Raw genomic sequence first — 17614 nt, 5'->3', positions numbered from 1 at the left:
CCCTGATTCCTAAAGCATGCACTTGCACTTGAGACAGGTAGCTTTTGTTTTCTAGAATAATTTACAACTAAAGTTAATAGCCAGCCATTCTTTTGAAGAAAAGAAAAACTTGTAAATCTTTCAAAGTAGATAAACTGACCATCTACAGCATACTGACTGTGCACAACATATAAGTTAGGCATATTTTTACATATCCAGAAGTTGATGGGAAAAACAAAATAATATTTTGTGACAAGTAGAAAATGTTTGTGTAAATATTGTATGAATATTAGTTTTTTGACAAAGATGATGTGGTCTACAAGGCCTACAGTGATATGCTGTTTGTCCCCTCCCATAAAAATAAGTTATGATCCGTGTTTAAAATTTTTCTGACAGTACATTTCTATCAAGTTGGAAGACAAAATGAAGGGCAAACTGATGTAAATACTTAGAAAAGAGAGTTAGAGATAAAATGCTTACTGTATCTAAATTGTTATACTACGATATAATTAAATGGGCATTTGAAGCATAGCCACATGAAAAGCAGTTTGAATGCAGACAGAGCAGAAAGCAGGAGTTGCAAAGGCAGTCCTGTGAGAAAGGGAGGAGAGTGGGTCAGGTTGTGCAGTAGTGCTGTTTGGTAAAAATGTAATACACTACCAACAAGCTCTTGATGTGTTCATGGCCTTTCAACTGCTTTTCATGCTGTCTTACTTTAAAAGGGAAATAATTTATAAAAATTGTGTATTAATGTTTTTCTTAAATCTTTTTTTAATACAAAGCTGAGCCAGGCCTGTTAGCCCAACTCCTTAGGAATGTGAGGCAACCTAATGAAGGAGCTAGAGAAAGTACCCAAGGAGCTGAAGGGGTCTGCAACCCTATAGGAGGATGTCTTAGTTAGGGTTTTACTGCTGTGAACAAACACCATGACCAAGGCAAGTCTTATATTAAAAAAAACAACATTTAATTGGGGCTGGCTTACAGGTTCAGAGGTTCAGTCCATTATCATCAAGGTGGGAGCAAGGCAGGCACGGCGCAGGAGGAGCTGAGAGTTCTATGTCTTCATCCAAAGGCTGCTAGTGGAAGACTGACTTCCAGGCAATTAGGGTAGGGTCTTATACCCACACCCATAGTACACACCCATTCCAACCAGGCCACACCTATTCCAACAAGGCCACACCTTCAGATGGTGCCACTCCCTGGTCCAAGGATATATAAACCATCACATTCCACTCCCTGGTCCCCATAGACTTGTTAAAAAACATGAGTCTATGGGGGCCATACTTAAACATAGCATAATGCAAAATGCATGTAGTCCAACTTTCAAAGTCCTCATAGTCTATAGCAGTCGCAACAATGTTAAAAGTCCAAAGTTCAAGGACTCTTCTGAGATTCATCAACTTAATTAACTGTAATCCCCAAAACAAGGCAGGAAACCAGCTGGGCAAACTCCAAACTCTGCATCTCCATGGCTGATGTCAAAGCAGTCTTCAGATCTCCACTCATTTTTCATCTATGTTGACTGCAACAAACTGCTTTCTCCTGGGCTGATTCCACTCCTTGTGAGCAGCTTTCCTCAGCATGTATCCCATGGCTCTGGCATCTTTAACATCTTTGAGTCTCCAAGGCAATTTCAATGTTACAGCTTCTTGTTTCAGTGTCTAGGATTCCACTTGATCTTTTGGACTCCTCCTCAGGGCTGGCATCACTTCTCCATCTCTGTCCTCTGTAGCACTCTATGCTCAGGTTGATCCACTCCACTACAGCTGCTGTTCTTGGTGATCATCCCATGGTACTGACATCTCCAATACACTGGGGTGTTCCACTCCAACTAGGCTTCAGCAATAGCCTCTCATAGGCTCTCTTCAGGGTGCCAAGCCTCAAATCCTTTGCATGACCCCTTCAGTCCTGGGCCATCAATTACAGCTGAGGCTTCATCTTCTCCAATGGCCTTCCCTGGCCTCTCACAGTGCTAAGCCTCAGCTTCTCTCCATGATCCCTTCATTCCTTCACAAGCAGTACCACCTGAGTGACTCTTACACATTACCAAGTCCAGCTGCAGCATGAGGTACAACCTTGGGTATCTCTGGAACACAGCTTCTTTGTGCTCCCAGAAAACAATTTCCAGAAGATTTCACCTCAATGATGCTGGTCTCTTCTTAATCACCGCTAATTCCTTAGCTCCAGCTAACCAGCATCAATTTTCCCAGTAGTTCCTCCCATTCTTAAATCTAGAGCCAGAGCCACATGGCTGAAGCTGCCAAGTTCTGCTGCTTACAGGAACTAGAACATGATCCCCTTGTACAATAGTAAATCCTTCACTGCCTAAGCTTGGTTATTCTGGTTCTTGCTCTATAGATTGAGCTTGAATGCAGAGATCAGCATGCTTGTCTCATGGGATTAAAGGTGTGTACCACCATACCTGGATCTAATTTAGCTGGGTAGGATCTTTCCCCAAGGTCCCACTCCCTTAATCTTTATCTCCTAGAACACAAGATTTTGCTCCATTTCACTTCCTGGTACTCCTTTAATACTCAAACCATATATTTTATATTTTTCCTTTCTAAGCTTGCAATGCTTGTTCAAACTTCTCTTCATAAGACTTAACCAGAGAACAAAGTCTCTGCTGGGCTTTTTTGAAACTTCTTTTGTCAATGCAATTAATCCAAGTCTCTTCACCTTAGCCTCAGGCAAACTTTTCAGACAAGGGCAAAAAGTAGCCACATTCTTCACCAAAATACCACAAAACCAGTCTTTATGCCACATTCTGAAATTCTTCTCCTTTGAAATCTCTTGGGCCAGGTCAACACAGTTCAAATTACTCCCAGCAACAAAGTCTTCCATATTCCTACTAGGATGACCCATTAAGCCCCATTTAAAGCATTCCACTGCTTTCCAAATCCAAAGTCCCAAAATCCACATTCTTTCAAATAAAAGCATGGTCAGGCCTATCACAGCAATACCCCACTCCCGGTACCAACTTCTGTCTTAGTTAGGGTTTTACTGCTGTGAACAGACACCATGACCAAGGCAAGTCTTATATAAAAAAAAAACAACATTTAATTGGGGCTGGCTTACAGGTTCAAAGGTTCAGTCCATTATCATCAAGGTGGGAGCATGGCAGCATCCAGGCAGGCACAGCGCAGGAGGAGCTGAGAGTTCTATGTCTTCATCCAAAGGCTGCTAGTGGAAGACTGACTTCCAGGCAATTAGGGTAGGGTCTTATACCCACACCCATAGTACACACCCATTCCAACCAGGCCACACCTATTCCAACAAGGCCACACCTTCAGATGGTGCCACTCCCTGGTCCAAGGATATACAAACCATCACAGAAGATCAACAATATGAACTAACCAGTACCCCCAGAGCTGTGTCTCTAGCTGCATATGTAGCAGAGGATGGCCTAGTCGGCCATCGGTGGGAGGAGAGGCCCTTGGTCTTGCAAAGATCATATGCCCCAGTACAGGGGAACGACAGGGCCAGGAAGCAGGATTGGGTGGATTGGGGAGCAGGGCCAGGTGGAGGGTATAGAGGACTTTTGGGATAGCATTTGAAATGTAAATGAAGGAAATATCTAATAAAAAAATTTCAAGTTCATTAAAAAAAAGCAGTGTGAGGCAAGAGTATCATAAGTTGAAGGGCAGCTGGGGCAACTCAGTGAGAGCAGATGTAACGTTAAGGCTTTCGAAGGATTGGGGATGTAGCTCAGTTGTAGAATGCTTGCCAAAATACACCACCCAAAAGGAAAAAGAATAAAATCTCAAATTAACCTGAAAAGTGTAGATTTTTTCTTGTTTTCTGAGACAGATTCTCATGTAATTCAGGCTGGCCTTAAGTTTGCTATATAGCTTGACTTTAAAATGTCAGTGGGTGCTAGCTATTTTCATTTACATAGAATTGATCCTCTAGCATCTCATTCAGTTTCTTTCTTCGTGTGCCTGTGCGTGTGCCTGTGTGTTTGGTATGTTTGTAGATGTTTTCTGCACTGGAAAAAAAGAGGGAAAAAATTTTAGTCTGTCTTCCAGGAGAATAATGAAGCCACTTTTGACCATAAATTTTCTGTGTTCATAGCCATTGAGACTATATGAACAAAATTTTCTACTTTTAAGGGGTTCTCTTTTCTAACCTTTTCTCTGATGAAGTACTATAATTGTTTGGTATTTTTGTTGTTGTTGTCTTACAGGTATGTTTGAGCCGAGGAAAATTGTTAGCTGAAAAAGCTGTCAAGGATCATGTAAGTAGGAATTTGAAATTCACAGAGTGTGGGCATCAATTGGGACAGTGGGCTGGTGTCTAGCACATGAGGTCCTTAACTCTTCATAAGCCAGGCATAGCAGCATGCACCTGTCATAACAGCTCTGAGGTGGTAGGGACCAGAAGTTCAAGGACATCCTCAGTTACATAAGGAGTTCAAAGCCAGCCAGAGCTAGAAACCCTGTGATGCGGGTACAGGGAAGAAAGAAAAACATGCAGTGCATATTTTGCTTCTTTATTGTCTTGTTTTCTGAGACAGATTCTCATGTAATTCTGGCTGGACTCAATTTGCTATATAGCTTGACTTCCGAGTGCTGGCATTATAGATATATACTACCATATATAATATAGGTACAGCTGTATTTTATTCAAAATTTAACTGTGGGCTGGCTAGATGACTCAGTGGGTAAAGCTGCTTGCTGCCAAAACTACTGACCTTAGTTTGATACCAAGGACCTAAATGATGAAAGAAAAGAACTGACTCTTGAAAACTGTCTTCTGATCTCCAAGCGTGCACTGTGGTATGTGTGTACCGACACACATACACACAGACAAGCATACAAGTAGAATAAGTGAATGTAATAAGAAATACTCAACTTGGGGTCGGTAGTAAAGTTGGCAAAATGCCTGTCATGAAAGCAGTAGAACTTAAATTTGGATGTCTAAAAGCCACATAAAAAGTAAAAGGCCCAGGCATAGCAAGAGGTGCCTCTGATCTTAGCATTGACATTTTTGGAGAGGGATAGGGTGGGACACTTGGGTCCCTGAAGCTAATTGGCCAGTCAGCCTAGCTGAATCAGTGACTTCCTGGTTCAGCAAGTGACCTACCATCTCTAAAAAAATTGAAAGTGGAGTATGATTAAAGAAAGACATTTGGCATTGACCGGAGGCCTCTGCATCTCACAGGCATGGACACACCACATACGAAATTTGTAACTGAAAGTTGAAGATATTCTGGAGATAACTCTTTCATTTCTAGTGGAAAAAAGCTCAAGTTATAGCTTGTCTCATTCTATCAGAAATAGAAGCTACTTTTTCCCGGAGGAACATCCCCATCTTGTGGACATCCTAAACATTACTGAAAACTCGAAGGTTACCTTAAGATATACATTTAATTGTTAGGATATACATTAATTCTTAGGTCAGGCAGAGTGGGCATACCTTTATTCCCAGCACTTGAGAGGCAGGTGGATTTCTGGCTTCCAGGCCAGCCAGGGCTACTAAGTGAGACTTTGTCTCAAACAAAACATAGGAATATATTAATTGGAAACAATTTAAGAATGCCAAAATACAAAACAAGGTCCTCATTTCTATTGTAATTCATTAGGGACATTTATGCATAATCTCTTCAATGGCATTAAGATTTAAATAAGGTTTAAGGTTTAAAAAGTTTTAAAAGTAATTCTTAGACAAACTTGGTTTTGTTTTTGTTTCACAGGATTTTATTCCTGCTAATAGTATATTATCAAATGCCTTATCATGGGGAGTAAAGATTCTTCATATTGATGGTAAGATGACCTTTTGATAGCATTTGTAGTACGTGCCTGTCTGTCCTTTAGTTACATAATAAGAATTTTGGTAGTAGGGGGTATCTCCCATGGTAAACTTTAACATACAGTTACTGCCACTTAACATCGCAGTTTAACTCCAAAGGTAAAATTGCTAACCTTCAGTTCTCATTTCAATAAAGACATTCGATACTACATTGAACAGAAGAAGAAAGCACTGAGTGCACTCAAGAAATCCAGTGCGGTATGTGGCTCTTTTTTAAAACTCTTCTTAAAAGTGGTACTTTGTTTTTTGGTTTTTTGTTTGTTTGTGTGTTTGGGTTTTTTTGTTTTGTTTTTTTTTGTTTTGTTTTGTTTTTCTAGTGTTTTTGTTTTTAATATAAGTAATTCCGCAATAAGTAAAAAACATACTTTGAGACTCTTTTATGGATTTCTGAATTGTGTGTCATTTGACTTGAAGCTTATATTCATAAATTAAAAATTGTTTCTGGGGTAATGGCATAGGTTTTTTTCATCCTTTTTTGTTGCTGCTGTATTTTAAGAGATACTGTTTATTCTATAGAAAAACATAAGAAAATGCAGAGATGTTTGCTGTGGTTGTCCTATTATTCTCTTGTCGCCGAGTGTACAGTCTCTTCTGGCTTCATCTTTGAGTCACTCTTTGTCTCTTACACCCCTGCCTAACTACTATTCAGTCCGTACACTCCATCTTCTCACTGTTTTGCAGATCTCTACTCCTATATTTCTAACTCACTTTTAACTGACAAGGTATGAAACTGAGAAGCAGTTTGCAGATCCTTTTGATACCTTTTAAAGCCAGCTGTGTTGGATGGTTTTCCTGCTGTTGTCCATTCCTTCCTTGAGCTCTATTATTCATCTCTGCTTCTCCCTGTTTTCTCTTAGTCCTCAGACCATTTTTCGGTGGTTTGCTTTTACTACATACAATCCTTAAACGACTTAGATACAAAGAAAAGAAAGGTCTGTACTCTGGTACATAAAAAGAGATGGAGACAAAGTAGTTTGGAAATTTGGTGATTTTATGTAGTAAAATAAGCAGCTTATACTTTCCACAGCTTTAGTAACACCAGGGCTTTGTATCTGAGGTTGTGTTCATTTAGGTTTTCCTGTTTTGTTTTCCCCTCTTCCAGTTGGAAGTGGTCATCGCTCATTATCTTTGAAAAACTAGCTCCTCACTTTTTATTTGCATTCTGGTATTGACTCCACCCAGTAAATTTTGTTTTATGAGTGCCATACTCCTTTTCAGTTCTACAGTCTTTTGTGTACCAGGTAATTTTGGCTACACACAAGAAATTGCCAATGTTGTGTAGATTCCTTATCTATTAGAATAGTTAGACAATACTGATTTTGTTTTTGCTGTTACTGTTTTTCTGTTTTTGTCTTTGTTTTTATAAGATTTATTTATTTATTTATTTATTTATTTATTTATTTATTTATAAGTACACTGAAGCTGTCTTCAGACACACCAGAAGAGGGTATCAGATCTCATTACAGATGGTTGTTAGTCACCATGTGGTTGCTGGGATTTAAACTTGGGATCTGTTTTAGTTTTTGAGACAGGGTCTCGCCAAGGTAGCTCTAGGTGTCCTGGAACTCACTATGTAGACCAGGCTAGCCTCAAACTCTTAGAGATCTACTTGCTTCTGCCTCCTAAGTGCTGAGATTAAAGGAATGCACCACTGTACCTGGCATTACTGTTTTGTTAACAGATCTAGCCGTCCAGTTTTTATTCAGACTGTAAATTCTGTCTTAATTTCATAGATACCTGCAGTTTTTTAAGACTTGCATATAGTATTGGGGTTGTCTTGTACACATACTATGTGCATTTGTCTGAGATTTAGACAGTGATATAAGTCTCAGTTGCACTTCGCTTTGGATTTATTCATAGCATGAGCAGTGTTGAGTTCACACAAGAAATTGCCAATGTCCTATCTACTACAATAGTAGCACATACAGTTGGCCCACATGTAGATTTATACAGGGAATTAGGGATGCCCATCTCCAGCTTGCTCCTTAAATCCTCTGCTCAGGGATCTCTTTCCGAGCTACCCTAGTACATAAGTGGGGATGTCACATACAACCTACACTACTGCCCAGACTGCACACACAGGACAACTGGAAGGAAAGGAAAACCACTGGAGCCTCTTTTGTTATTTCCCTAGTAAAACAGATGAGGTGAGGTTAATGTTTGAGCCATTCACCCTGACAGCTTCATACCAAAGGTCCTAAGTGTGACATGCTCGACACTAAGGTCTGCTTCCTCTTTAAAACTTTCCTATACCTATCTAGTTCTTACTGAGTGCCATCCAGAGTTTCGTTATGATCGGTGACTTGATTCCCCCGAAGGAATGCAGTTCACATAGGTCTTCACTGTTAACTGTACCTTGTCCTTGCTAACCAGTGTTGAAGGCTCAATGATCAGTGCCACTGCCACTACTCTCCAACAAAGAATGTAAAGTTAGGACTGAATTCTGTAGAGATGATCAGTATCTTTCATTCTTGAGCGCCATTCAGTTTTTTGATTGAATTGATTTTAAGAAGCAAGATTTTCACCCTGTACAGTAGCCACTCTGATAAACTATTTTTCTTGTACATTTTTTTCTCTTGAAGATGACTGTGCAGTTTTTTTCTGTATTTTTAAACCCAGTATTTTCACTGTATTTGTTTTCCTTTTTAAAGGGGAAAAAAGCTGGTCCTGGAATACAAAAGACAAGAAGTAAGTATTCCTGATACATTGTTTAGTTTTCTTTTAGAGAGCAGAAAAAGATTAAGTCTGAAGTGTACAGCTTGGGCTCTTGGCCACAGGTACATGGTGTTCTAGGTTTTAACTCCAAGATGCCCAGATATTTATATACTTAGAAAGATTTGCTGAGGTAAAGTAACTAGTTATTTCCGTGATTTATTCAAGGATTTCTTAGTAATTTTTAGAACATGGACCTCAGCTACAGTCTGATGACACTTAAGCTACCCTTCCCCATGTTAATAATTTTGTAAAGATGTCTTCTTCTGTGTGTGGGAGGGGTTAGGTGTACATTAGTGCAGATGCTCCAACAAGCTAGAAGAGGACGTTGAGTCCCTTGGAGCTGAAGTTACATCAGTTGTTAGACCTGACATAGGTGCTAGGAACTGACCTTGATCTTCTATAATATCATTCTGTGATCTCCATTTCTGAGCTCTAGCTCCATCCCCGAAATTAATATTTTCAAAAACATTTTTTAAAACTCATTATAGTCCCAGAAGAAACAATTCTTCAAGTCCATTTACTGGGCGGGATGAACATGAGGAATGCTTTGGGATAGCTTTACAGTGTGAACATATCTGTGCCATTCAGCTCAAGAATCTTGGATGGTTGGTATGAATGCAATCCGGTATACAATCCGGACGCTGCAGAGGCCAAGGAGCCTGGGCCTTAGTAGAGGGATTCTGTCTTACAAAATCCAAAACACATCCTTGGCGTGACAGATACAGGGGAATGATAGTGGAAGATATTTTACCTGAGGCCTACACCTTTCAACTCTCTTGAGTTTTAAAGGATTTCTAGATGGTTTACCCACCATAGTCTTTACTGATTTGCACCTGTCTAATGGTATTTTCTCTTCATAAGCAGGGAGACTCAAGAAGCCTTTTTTAAAGGTTGAAGATGTGAACCGTTAGTGTCAGAATCCAGTGTGTTGGAAACTGTGTTAGAACTATAGAGAAAACCTCATGAGACTTATTTTCCTGACTGTGATGTGCAGAGAGCAGTAATTCCCTTGTGCTCAGGGACTGAATTTAGTTTCATTCTATTGTAGATTTGAATTCAGAGTATCTGCTTTAGACTTATCATAAAATTATCTCATTTTTTTAGTATTTTAAATAATCACTCTGGCTGCATTCAATATCATGAGTTTGAACAATTACTAAAAATTCACCCCTGTAATTGTGGGAGAAATTATTGATAGTACTTGGAAATGTTTTGAAAAGAATGGAATTCAGACATGCTTCAACATGGTGGAGCTTTCAGGACTTCATCCAAAATGAAGTATGAAGGAAAATACTGCATTATTCAATGTACATAAAGCATTCAGAATATTCAGATTCGGTCACTGCTGGTTGCAAAGACCTGTAGGGAAATAGAGGGTCCTAGGGTTTTTACTTTTGCAAGGTAAGCACCATGAGATGGGGTAGTGCTTTCACAAGTTAATGTTTAATGTGACTGCACTGTCCAGTTTCAAATGGTATCTAGAGCAGTGCTCAACCTGAGGGGGACAACTTCTAGGGGACTGAACAACTCTTTCACAGAGGTTCCTAAGACCACTAGAAAACACTAGTTACAATACGATCCATAACAGTTGAAAAATTACAGTTATGAAGTCTCAACAAAAGTAATTTTTTGGCTGGAGATCACCACAGCTGAACTGTATTAAAGGGTTCCAGCATGAGGAAGGTTGAGACCCACTGCTCTAGAAGCTGGGATAGTAATTCCAAAACTTAATGATTAATGTGACTAAACTCTACGGTTTTAATTAGTTTCGATGGTAGGTGTTTTCGGGAGGATCTGGGAGGAGGTGAGAAAGTGGGAAGTGATCAGAATATTGTATGAAATATTAGTTTCAATTTTTTAGGTGTTAAAAGAATAGGCCTACAAATTGGTTCTTTGAAAGGAAGGTTACCCCTACCAAGTCTTTCTTGTTTATTTCAGATTTGAGGTGATTTACAGAACTTAGATATAAGGCTTTGAAACATTTCTTTCATCCTAGAGAAGCTCACATGTATTTGTCTTTATTCATTTAGGTGCTACAGGCCATTTTACCTTCAGCTCCCCAGTATGCCGTGTATAAGCTACTTTCTTCAGAAGCCCTGCAGTCCGTTTGATATAGAGAAGTCATCCAGCGTCCAGAAACAAGCTCAGCCCAAGCTCAGGTTGGTGGGAAACTTGATTCTTAGAAAGAATGCTATTTAATTTAGACTTTCACTATGATTGTTTTTTTTTTCCTTCATAAGCATTTGGGGTAGTGTATTTTGTGCCATGATGGTAGTATGTGTGCTTGTTTTCCCTGTAAATATTTTAATGCTTCTATGCTAGATTTAGTGTGAATAAAAGTACATTATTTGGACATTTTAGGTGTGAGTGGGGTTCAGATACTAAAACCCGTTTCTCTTGACCATTTGAACTGTTCTTCAGAATATTTATTACATTTTGTTTTACATTTCTTGAAATTCAGTTAAAAGTATTTGCTGTTCAAAAGTGACAGATTGTGCATATGTTAGTTTAAGGCAATACGTTTTAAAATTATTCATTAGCAGTTAATTTTGTTACCATGTACTTCTATCACTAGAATTAATACGGATGGCGATAAATGTGGAACCCCAGTTCAACTCCAGTTGAAGGAAAAGAGAAAAAAAGGATATTGTGAATGTTACTTCCAGAAATACGAAGATCTCGAAACTGTAAATGTGATTTTCCATTTGGGATTGGTGTTTCTAAACATCTAAATACTGTTTTTATTTTTAAGTCCCATTTTACTATGCCGAGTATAGTTTGCAACATGATAGTCACAAATATATTCTAGAGTAGAAACATCTCTGGTTTGTTTTATGGTGGGGATAGAACACAGCTCTGCACTTTCTAGGCATGTACATCAGCACTCCTGCATCTTGAATCTGAAACACTTGAAATTGTAAGAATCCAAGGAGGGAAATCGACATTGAGAAAATAATTTTTATTCATTTAATAAATATTTGAGTGCTTAGTATATAACTACAATATAAAAATATAACAAAATATATGTAGACAGTATTAGATCAGTGCAAGGAGAAACAAAACAGGAATGGAGGTTTGCTATCATGTGTTTAGACTTGGCAAAGAAATACTTGACTGATGTTTAAGTAGAACTACAGAAAAGTTAGGTAACCAGGCATCTTGATACCAACCGAAATCGGCAAGGGTAGATAGACCCAGAGTAGAGGATGATGGCCTAGACTAAGCAGGAATAGGAGTTCTTGGGGCATGGTCAGGTTGTTGGAATACTCTAAAAATGAGACTGGAGGGATTCATATGATTTTTGGATTAAGAGATGGTAGATAAATGAGAAGTTCCTATATTTTGGTCTGAGCAATTAAAAAAGAAAAGTCTTGCAAGAGCATATCAAATAAAAGAAGTTTTTAAAGATGGGGAAGGCCTGTTGGAGTTTGAAAGCTTATTAAAATCACTGGTAGTCTTGTCTGTATCCTTAGAGTTTGGTGCATAGCAAGTGCTTATTAACCATAGCAGTTACTTTTTTAATTTCTTAGCTTTTAAATAGTAGGTAGACAGACTTAGTGGTGCACAACTTACAGCCTCTCTACTTTCAACCTCCGCAAGCTCAGGCAGGATGAATATCAGAGTGCATAAGCTCAAATATTTATCATTTGAGATGGATTAATATTTACCAGGGGTTTTGATTTGTTTTACTGATGTAATAAAGAAGGACGTACAGTTAGTTTTAAATTGCATTGAATCAGAAGCTGAAGTATTTCAAATTTTTTTCCTTTTCCTTCTAATTGTTTTGAAATTAAAGTTATTGATTGGTTCTGAAATTTACGTGCCATTGTGAGGTCAGAGTAGTATAGAATGTTTGCTTTTCTTTATCTTTGAGCTCCTAATGTGTTCAGAAATATAAGAATGAGAGGAAAGTTGTCCACTGATTGTCACAAAGAAAGTAAATTTGTGAAAGTTGATTTGAGAAGAAATTTAAGATCGTGACTTTGAAAGTTTTTGTTTGTTTTTTAATTTAAACTAAAGCAGAGTTCGGTAGGTCACTCCAACACTCTGGGAGGGTCTTGGGTTTGAGAGCAATTTGGACTACATAATGAGATCTTATCTTAAAAAACCAACTATTGTTTTATTACCTTGGGTTTCACAATAATTCATTTCTATCCATGCAAAGAGACTGAGATAGGAAATATTTTTGAGGGCTTAGGAGATGGCTCAGTTAGTGACCTGCTTGCAAAGGAGCTAAGATTGATCTCCAGAACCCACGTCAAGAAGTGTGGACATGATGGTATGCTGGGGCAGACAGGCTCATTCCTGGCCTGCTGGTCTGCTGGCCTGCTTTACTGGACTGAACATCCAGGTGCCCAGCACCTATAGAAGGAATGGTAGACAAGGTTGTCTTCAGTCTACACACACGTACACAAATATTTTTAAGTAGTGTAGGTAAAGCAGACATACAGTACTGTAGCTAAAGTATAGCATACAGAAAAGAGAACAAGAAAAGCCAAAAGGTGACAGGCCTGAGTTATAAACAGGATATATAAAGCTATCCTTGTCTAGTTGTATTGTAGCATGGAGAATGTTCAAAATAAGTGGAATGTGCCGTACAGTGGTAGCGAATGATGAGAATGACATTAGGGGTGTAGCTCAGTGCTAAGGCCTAGGCTTGGCACATGTGAGACCCAAAAGTAAAGGTAAATGAGAGTGCTTGACTTGCTATCAGAGAAGGCACAGACCTCTGAGACATACAGATCAATAATACTAAGTAATAAAAACAACTAAGTGAATTTAGAGAGAAAGTATATGTTTCACTTCATAATTTTTTTTCTTCCCAGAATATAAATGAATTCAATCTGATCTTTAAAAATGTGAAACTTATTTGAGATGTTTTGTTTGTTTTTCTGAGGGTTTCCCTCTGCAGCTCTGGCTTCGGTGGAACTCACTCTGTAGATCAGGCTGGCCTCAAACAGATATACCTGCCCCTGCCTCTACATCCCCAGTGCTGGGATTAAAGGTTTTGTGTGTGTGTGTGTGAGTGAGTGTGCGCGTGCCACCATACCCAGCTCTAGGCTCTATATAGGATATCCTGAATTTATTGACAAGACAATTAGCCTGGAGATCTCACCCTTTCAGAAGGAAGGTTGTTTCCTGTAAATTCTATACTATAAATTTGGTTTTTTTCATTTGGCACAGGGTCTTACTATTTAGACCAAATTCAGAGAAACCTACCTACCACTGCTTCCTCAGTACTAGGATTAAAGATGCCCTACCATGCCCAGTTTACTTTCCTTTTAATCACTCTGAGATTGAAAAACATTCCCTGCTGGGCTGTTGGGGAGCATGCCTTTAATCCCAGCTCTTGGCAGGCAGAGGAAGGCAGATTTCTGAGTTCTAGGCCTGCCTGGTCCTTAGAGTGAGTTTCAAGGCAGTCAGAGGTATACAGAGACACCCTGTCTGGAAAAACCAAAAGAAAAGAAAAAACACTCCCCTTTCCTCTGTTGCAATCAGTAGGTAATGAGGTAACTTGTTTGTTCGTACTTGGGTGTTTTCTTCAGTTGTGAGTCTTTTTGTAATGTATAAATGTAGCATTTATCAAAGGTCTTGGTTTTTAAAGTTTAGTTTTTACTTTTTACAGAAGTGTGTGTGTGAGTGTATGACATACGAGTGGAGTCTAGAAGAAGCCATCAAATTACCCGAAACTGGAGTTACAAGTGATTGTGTGCTACCAGATTTGGGTACTAGGAACCACCTTCAAGTCTTGGAAGAGCGTTGCGTGCCTATAACAACTGAGCCAGCTTTCTAGCCCTTTAATTTGTTTTAAAACTCTTCTAGACTCTTGTATGTCTTAAATTTTTGTATATTAAGGTAAAGGATTTCATTTAGTTCTGTAAGCCCTACTTTGGGAATTATATACAATAGTAGGTGAAGTATGTTTTATAAAGTATTAATATATTACTGAATATATTAAAGGTAGTTCTTAACTTTATCTGTTTTGAGATCCTTTAAAAACAGTTTTTAAATTGAAATATAAATACATCATTTCCCTCTTCACCACCCTCCCTAATTATTGCCTCTTGCTGTCTCTCAAATACAAGGGCTCTTTCTAAAAAATAGTTTATATATATATATATATATATATATATATATATATATATATATATATATCATTCATATACACACACGTGTGTGTGTGTGTGTGTGAGCGAGAGAGAGAGATGTTATTTGGGTTTGGTATTTGATTTTTTGGTTTAATTCATATAATTATTGAATGTAATTTTAAGATGCTTTTGTTGTGGTTTTGTTTTAGCACCTTCTGAGTGAGAAACACAGGAACTTTGCACAGAGTAACCAGTATCAAGTTGTTGATGATATTGTATCTCAGTTAGTTTTCGATTTTGTGATGGAAGAGACACACCTAAAAAGAAAAGGTAATTTGCCAAAGATACTGTTAAGCTATTTTATGGCACTCAGATTTAATATGTTTGTCTGCTCTTAGAAAGAGTACAGATTTTTTTCTAATGATGTAAATATTTTTTAGAACGAATACCTTCTTCCCTTCTTTTTCCTGCCACTAAAGGTACTTAGTCTCCCTCTAACATGGTTTTGAAAGGGAGCTCACAATTTTTTCTGTTAAGGTCAGTTATAGAGTCGATGTTTTAGGTTTTGTAAATTGGAAGAGCTCAGTGACTTCCAGTCAGCTGTGTTACTGAACACTGAGCATGGCTATTTTTCAGTGGAACATTACTTAAGAAAGTAAAGATATAGTAGCAGGCAGCATTGTAGCAGGCAGCATTGTTAACCTCTGGTGTCGAACCATGTGGTTTTCAATGTACTCAGTCTAAAAATGTTGATTAGGAATGCTTTTATATGGGTATACAGTAGGGTTGATAATTGGTCATCTGTTTTTGTCCTAGTCTTAGGGCATAACGATTAGAGGTGTGATAGTGAAGCACAACTCTGAAAAGCAAGTAGGGGGTGCTCTGTGTTTAGACCCTGGATCTCTGTAGGACTCTTGGTGGACATTATGGCTGACTACTAATGTGGCCATGTGCGACTCCTGTGAGGACTTAAAATGTTTTGAAAGTTTCAGGAAGGACCTGAACAATTTTTTATCTAGTTATTCCCTAATCATTTTATCAGTACAGCTTTTTTACTTCTTGTCAGTCTCCAGTTGGACTACTGTGACATTTTTGAACTCGAAATTTGTTAGAAGGAACTCTAGTCCCTATTTTGGTTTTACTTTGCTTTTTCGGGATCATACCTAAGGCCTCACCAATGAGGCACAAAGAGGGAATCTTTGGCATTGCTTAAACACTATATATAAGTAAAGGGAACTACTCTGGTTGGAGAGACAGGTGGATTGTAGAGGGCTCACTGTTTCTTGTGATGTATAATGCAAAGTGTAATTGGGGACCTGATAACGTGTCATGTGTTTGCATAATTAGGATTGTTCAAGAGATTCTAAGACTCTATGTGAGGAAGACGTTTAGGTCAATATATGTTTGAAATTAAAGGGTTACTTTGTCCCGTTTACATGTGCAAAGATCTAGTTCACTTTGATATGAAATAGTTTAAATGGAAAATATGTTTCTGCTTTTAGTTTCAAACAAGTACTTTCTGAAACCAAACAAACATTAAAGCACTAGTATTTTTTAAAGATAACAACAAAATCAGGGTCAGATACAGATACTGTCATCTTTCTTTGGTTTATACAATTCATGCTGTTTTGTTTTTTTCATAATTAGTTCAAAGGGTATTGTTTATCTCAAGGAGGGAGCCGAATGAATGGGGAGGTGGTACCCTAGTTCAGTTTAGGTGATTGCTGTGTTTTACTTTAAAAACATCTAAAGTAAATATTACGATTTCTGTGTTAGGGTTATCCTAAGTCAGTTTCGTAAATAACTCATACATAGTTTTATTCATTTCTAAATTCTTGCGTTTTTTTTTTCTTTATAAAGAATAAGATACAGTGTTGGGTCCCTTTCTTCTGTTTCTGCAAATGTCCTGAAAAACACTGCACCGAAGGAGAAGCCACTCTTGGAGCCCAATTTCCAGAAGGACGTGGGAGAAAGCAGTGGGCAACTGCTCAAGCAGAACTCTCAGTATGAAGAAACCCAGAAACCTGAAGAAAAGCCTGGGTTTGCTTCAGAGCCTACAACCTATTCTTCAGCTGGATTGAAAGGATGTGACCGGAAACCAGTGAGCGTGTTCAATGCCAGTGAGCCTGACCCAGAGCAGGAGTGTTCACAGCTACCTCTGCATGACAGCACACTGGAACACCAAGTGACTGTAGGTAGAAATGATGGAGAACAGAGAGTAGACGCCGCTCCAGGCGTGTCGCAGTTCTGTGGACAAGTTTCTCATCTCAGTACAGAAAGTAATCTACCCCAACCACATTAACTGTAGACATTACACATCTTTCAGCAAAAGATCTGCAAGAAAAGGGCTTTCATGTTGTGATAGGTCATGCTTCTGACCTGGTGGCATTAAATACATCAAAAGAGCAGCTAACAATGAAGGCGAGAACTCCACCCTGTAGTCCCCAGGAGCCTCATGAGTGTGACACTGGGAACATGGAGAATTTGCCTTGCAGTAAGATCCAGCGGATAGTGAGAATGCTATTAGGCCAAAAGACAGCAAAGGCTGAACTGGGTGCTGAATTGGATAAAAAGAGAACTGAGTATCTTCCTGCACATGAAGACAGAACTTGTGGGTCACCAGTACAGTCTCTTTTGGATCTTTTTCAGACAAGTGAGGAGAAATCAGAATTTTTGGGTTTTACCAGCTACACTGAAAACAGTGGAATATGTGATGTTTTAGATATTTGGGAGGAAGAAAATTCAAGTAGCCTGTTGTCAACGTTTTTTTCTTCTCCTTCAACTTCTGCATTCGTTGGATTTTAGTATTTAATGTGCTTTTCAGAAGTGACAGCTCTATTCCTGAAGTTTTTATAAATACATATATAATTAGTTGTGAGGGGGGGGAGTTGTTTTGTTTTTGCAAACTTTGTTTATGGAGCCATCTGTAAATATTAATTAAGGTGGTATTTGTAATTTTTTACAGGATTGAGTAGCTGTTACGAATTATACAATAAAAACTTGTGACTTATTTTATATTC

The 17614-nt window shown here is 38.5% G+C and overlaps 2 pseudogenes across 2 annotated transcripts in view; both read left to right on the top strand.

The window, feature by feature from the left end:
* The window catches only part of LOC147004907 (protein DBF4 homolog A-like), a 386595-nt pseudogene that overhangs the window by 163524 nt on the left and 205457 nt on the right, over positions 1–17614 (top strand). The window lies entirely within an intron of this gene.
* The window catches only part of LOC147004911 (protein DBF4 homolog A-like), a 26928-nt pseudogene extending 9314 nt beyond the window's left edge, over positions 1–17614 (top strand). Inside the window, exons 3-9 of the transcript XR_015046886.1 lie at positions 4166–4216; positions 5675–5744; positions 8442–8478; positions 10536–10664; positions 11081–11192; positions 14804–14924; positions 16455–17614. The product of XR_015046886.1 is annotated as a protein DBF4 homolog A-like (transcript). The remainder of the gene's footprint in view (positions 1–4165; positions 4217–5674; positions 5745–8441; positions 8479–10535; positions 10665–11080; positions 11193–14803; positions 14925–16454) is intronic.

This window comes from Mus caroli, unplaced genomic scaffold (genome assembly GCF_978045245.1).
Source record: "Mus caroli unplaced genomic scaffold, Mus_caroli_1 scaffold_4, whole genome shotgun sequence".
NCBI lineage: Eukaryota > Metazoa > Chordata > Mammalia > Rodentia > Muridae > Mus > Mus caroli.
The sequence above is the reverse complement of the archived record's forward strand: the minus strand, read 5'-3'. Positions and strand labels throughout refer to the sequence as shown.